Raw genomic sequence first — 5,618 nt, forward strand, 5'->3', positions numbered from 1 at the left:
CCTGGTGTTTTGTGGCAAACATACTGATATTCATCAAATATTCTGCTATGTTTCCCAGAATACTTGGGAATGGGCAGGGTCATAAGACTTCCATGTGAGCAGAAGAGGGATGTGTCACCCCCAGACTGAAACAAAGAGAAATGTCCCATTCTCTTTCACTCGTGATGACAGCCTTGGCCTCAAGTAACTCTTTCACCTGGGTATTGATAAACTATACAGAGACCTCAGTTGCATCCAACTCAGTGTGAACAGGTTTGCAACCGAAGCACTGAAACTTCCCAACTGAAATTTATTACAATAAAATCTGTCCTATACATGCATTAGTCCATATCAACATTTAAAAAAAAAAAAAAAAAAAAAAAAAAAAAAAAAAAAAAAAAAAAACAAGCATCAGAAAAAGCAGTCCACATAAAAGGACATGGAAGAAGGACACCGGCTTTTTTTTTTTACCTGCTTGCTTTTACTCTGGCCATCAAGTTCATCTCTCCTGTTGCTCAGCATTCTTTCCATTCCCTCATATTAGAATCTACTTCTGTGGCATTTCTACATAGACTGAAGAGCAACAGCTCTCCAGGAATCTTCTAGAACTCTCACACTAGATTGGGACTTCTGAGACATTCAGCTTCAAGGACTCAACAGCTACTAGTTCCTGGTAGTTCCTGGTCTTTCCAACAGCCATTGTTGGACTAGCCAGTCCATAGCCTATAAGCCACTCTAGTAAATCCCATATGTATAGGCACACACACACATGCATATATACACACATGTATACATATGCATACACATATATATGTATATGCATTCTATCAGTTCTGTTCCTTTAGTGCCCTGTTTAAACACAATGACCTTGAACTTCTGGTACTGGATATACACCACCATACCCAGTTTATACAGTGTTGGGGAAAGACTCCAGGCTTTGTGCATGCTAGACAATCACTTTTCCAAATGAGATACGTCCTTTGCTATATGTTTATATTTTAAAAATCACCTTTTCATTCTGACTTTGAAGAGAAAACTACTGTTAACAGTTTGATTTGTAAACTTCAATACAATTTTCTGAAGAAAACATATAAATATGTGTTTTTATGTTAGTTTATCTGTTTGCACATGATCCTATATTTGTTCAAAAAATATACTTATTATCCTTCTTATATATTAAATTGTCCCATGATTTAATCATATAAGAAGAAGCAGTGTAGATGTCAATGAAATAAGAGAAAATAATATAAATCTCATTGTAGTAGAAAATGTTCAAAGGAAAGAATATTTTCAATTCATCTTTCCAAATTTTATTTCTCCAATTTCTTTTTCAGTATAACTCATGCTTTGTCAATGGCAAGGCTTTAAAGACGAGCTCTTTCCCCACTTTGAACTCTGCCAAGTTCTCTACCAAATTCATCCCATACCAATCACATACCTTTTCTTGTAGTTTGGGCCTCTATTATGTTAATGACTTAGTTTCATGAAGAATTTCTCTTTCTTCAATATTTAGATTTTAGATAACCAAATAGGGCAAAGAAACTGACTGAGCAAATGAACCTTTTTTTCTATTCCTAGAAAAATAAATATAGAAAGAATAGTAAGCACATACACACATATTATCTGGCCCCACTTCCAGAAGTACTGACTCATTCATACATTCAGATTCTCTTTATTAGTTATATAAATAGAAAACCATGCTAAATATATTATCACATGTCTCTTTTGCAGAGCACATGTGGACATCCTTGCACATCAACACACATTTGCTTAAAAAAACATACTTCATTATATCCCATACACTGAGTTTTTCTACTGATATTTATGTTATTTCTAATTTCATATTATTCTATGATTAATTTTATGAGCACACTTGTATTACTATTTCTGAAGATACTCCAGAAATATAATTGCTGATATATAAACTTAAAATTGTGGTGGATGTTGCTATATTGCTTTTATAAAAAGCCCTACTGGTTTATGATCCCATCAAACACATATGGATAAACCCCCTCCTATTCTCTTATAGATAGTACTTAGTATTATTAAGAGTTGTTGCAATTTGAACTGAAAGCATCTGATAAATATTTTTACTTTTAATTAACTATGGATGTGTATAACATATATGAAGTAAAATAGAATGGTAGATTTATATATTTGGAACCAGTAATTTCAGTGCTTTTTCTGATGCTTGTGTGTGTGTTTTTTTTTAAAATGTTGATGTGGACTAATGCATGTATAGGACAGATTTTATTGTGATAAATTTCAGTTGGGAAGTTTCAGTGCTTAGGTTGCAAACCTGTTCACACTGAGTTGGATGCAACTGGAGTCTCTCTGTATAGTTTATCAATACCCAGGTGAAAGAGTTACTTGAGGCCAAGGCTGTCATCATGAGTGAAAGAGAATGGGACATTTCTCTTTGTTTCAGTCTGGGGGTGACACACCCCACTTCTGCTCACATGGAAGTCTTATGACCCTAAACCCGGGCCCAAGCAGGTAAAAAAAAAAAAAAAAAAAAAGCCGGTTTCCTTCTTCTATGTCCTTTTATGTGGACTGCCACCAAAAGATATGGCCCGAGTTTAGGGTGGGTCTTCCCACCTCAAATGATCTGATCATATAAATCATTCATAGATGTGACCATCTGCTTAGGTTTTAATTGATTCCAGAGGTAGTTAAATTGACAACCAAGATTGGCCATCACAATCATCTTCAGATTGAGTTTGAGGCCAGCCTAGGCTGCATGAGACTGTCTCGAGACATTATTTATAATTTGAAAGTAAAATGTGTGTGTGTGTGTGTGTGTGTGTGTGTGTGTGTGTACCATTTCAATATAACTTTTAAAGAGAAACTATCAAATTTAAGATGCTTACTTAAGATGCTTACTTTTAAAATAAGGCATCCTCTGGTTTATGACTAAGTAAGACTGCTTTGTAAGTAGCTTATATTTCTTCATTTCAAATCCATCCTGTAACCAAAAGAAACTGGTTATATGTCTATAAAAGTCACAGTGGCCCTCCCATGAAATATTGATGTAATTAAGGCAACTATATTTTCTAATCTTAAGAGAAGCAAGAACTATTCAGTTCTACTATTCAATTTTCAAGCATAGACACATATTACAAGCTCAGTTTTCACCAAGAATCCTTTTTTCTCCCCCCGCAGTGCAGCTCTTTCTGAACATGTTTGGTCTTCTAGTCTCCAAACATGAATATTCAATGAAAACATTTCCGCTATCTACTCTCAGATCTTTTCACATAAGGGCTAGAAGAAAATGATCAGTCTTAAATTGCCACAGAGGGAAAGTCTGTAGATGCTAAACACATAATATTTTTAAGATACTAAGTTCTTAAATCTAACAATAATAACTTGGAAAAATCAGAACTCCATTCTAAATATGTTTAGATATAGATCTGTGGAGAGAAGCCTCAAAAAGAAAGACATGAACCTTAATGCCAAGTAGTAAGAGGACCAACATTTTCTGTTCAAACCCAACAACCCAAGGATAAGTGTTCTCAAATCCTACATTAATTGCTGATCTTGTAAATCTATTGAAGCATTCTTTAAAGTTTCCAGAGTTCTGAGGTTCATCCATATTCTTTTCAAAGACCGGGGGTATGGCAGGGAGTGTTACTTATATTAGAACTATTGTAAGTATCTTGACAAATAATAAACACAAGCTAACTAGAAATTTGATAATACATAATGCCTTTGCCTATGTTTTATTTCTTGATGAAGGCATAATGGTGTTAAATTCATTCATTTACTTTCTGAGTGCTTTTAGTCATTAAAATAGCAAAGAAGAATAACATTCATCTTTGTCAGCTAGCTACCCACCCATCCCTTGACAAATACTTTAATATTTTCATTAAACACTACTGTTTATCCCTTTACCTAAATCTTAGCTATGCAGATTTCATGCAAAAAAAAATAGGTATTTAAGAGCAAGTTCTTGAAGAAAATGAAGTCAACCCAGAAATCTCTTTTTTCCAAAACCTTAAAGTCTAAATACCATCAAGTCTATGGAATACAGCAGGTGAAATTCCTAAAAATAGGGACTGGGGAGATGGCTTAGCCATAAGTTTGATTAATGTTCTATCAGAAGATGTAGTGGGTAGCCATTCCAGCTTTGATCTGGAAGTTCCAACCCCCATTGAGACTTCGGCAACTGTCACGCCTACAAGGCGGGGCCAAGGGAGGCGCCTGGAGACCTGAGATCTGGATCGGTGGGCGCGCTTGGTCCGGGACCCTGGACGGTGGAGGTGGGCCAAGCAGAGCTCCAGAGAACACCGCTGGACTGCGATACACCTTCCCCAGACCCCGCGACCTACCTATCCCCCGCGACCTACCTATCCCTTCATTTGTAAGTTACGCCATTAAATAAATCTCCTTTTAACTACGTGGAGTGACCTTAATAATTTCACCAATATCCGGTGCCCAATGTGGGACACGAACCCACGACCCTGAGATTAAGAGTCTCATGCTCTACCGACTGAGCTAGCCGGGCTCCCTCTTTGAAATTTCAGTTTTCAGCACCCACATGGTGACTCACAGCCATCTGTAACTCCAGTTCCAGGGTATCTGATGCCTTCTTCTGACCTTCACAGACATTAGGCATGCATGTGCTGTACATATAAACATACAAGCTACATACTTAGGCCCATAAAGTAAAACAAATGAATCTAAATTTTTAAAAATTTCCTGAAGTAAGTGAGTATAGACATGTGTTAATGATAAAAACTCAAGTGTTGCAACCCCAGATAGATTTCCATGGCAATGTTAGTGTTCCTTTATGATTATAAGAGAATGACTAGAATTAAATAGCATTTTTATGTTGCTATCAACTGTTAACAAATTTCTAAACAGTCTTATTAAGTAATAAAAACAGAGCCAAATACAGGGGTGAAGGCCATAGAGATCAGAGAGATAGTGAGAGCCACCAGCTAACCTTAGCTACCACGCCACTGTAGCTTCCCCAGAGAAAGCTTCTTCCTGTCTACCTGTGCCTTTATTGCCTTGCTGTTCTGCCCTCTCAATGGCTCTTAGCCCAGCTACCTCTCTTCCTTGTCACTGCCTGTCTGTACAGACCTCCAGGTCTCTATTGTTGGTACTGGGATTAAAGGCATGTGTCACCACACTTGGCTGTTCCTTAGTGTGTCCTTGAACACACAGAGACTCTGCTTGACATGTGATCGGATTAAGGGCATGTACTACCACTGCCTGACTTTTGTTTATGGCTGGCTATGTCCTCTGATCTCCAGGCAAACTTTATTTATTAACATACAAATAAAATATCACCACAATCAATCACAGGAAGGATTTCAAAAAAAATATTAATCTATTACTTTCTAATTACAAAGAGCTTTTCAAAAAAACTTATTGTGCTTAGAGCCTTCAAAATGCTGGCTTTTCCTTCTCATCAGAGTTAAGAAAAATATGAGTAACACAACCTTTCTCTTAGGATTGAGCTAATTCCCCTAAGGAATAGCACCACTCCATTAGGCCTGACACAGACCTCACTAGAGAGGATCTAGATGACAATCAATGAACAGCTAAGAACTGCTGAGATATTATACAAGAATAACTAGCTACAAAGCTGCCCTCTGGAGTCCTAGGGGAAACCATACACAGGATGGTCATTC

General features: G+C 36.9%; 1 non-coding gene across 1 annotated transcript; it reads right to left on the bottom strand.

The window, feature by feature from the left end:
- Positions 1 to 4,410: 4,410 nt before the first annotated feature.
- Positions 4,411 to 4,483, bottom strand: Trnak-cuu (transfer RNA lysine (anticodon CUU)). The gene has a single exon. It is a non-coding gene; the product is annotated as a tRNA-Lys (tRNA).
- Between the last annotated feature and the right edge of the window lie 1,135 nt (positions 4,484 to 5,618).

The sequence above is a fragment of the Peromyscus eremicus genome, chromosome 6 (genome assembly GCF_949786415.1).
Source record: "Peromyscus eremicus chromosome 6, PerEre_H2_v1, whole genome shotgun sequence".
Taxonomy (NCBI): domain Eukaryota; kingdom Metazoa; phylum Chordata; class Mammalia; order Rodentia; family Cricetidae; genus Peromyscus; species Peromyscus eremicus.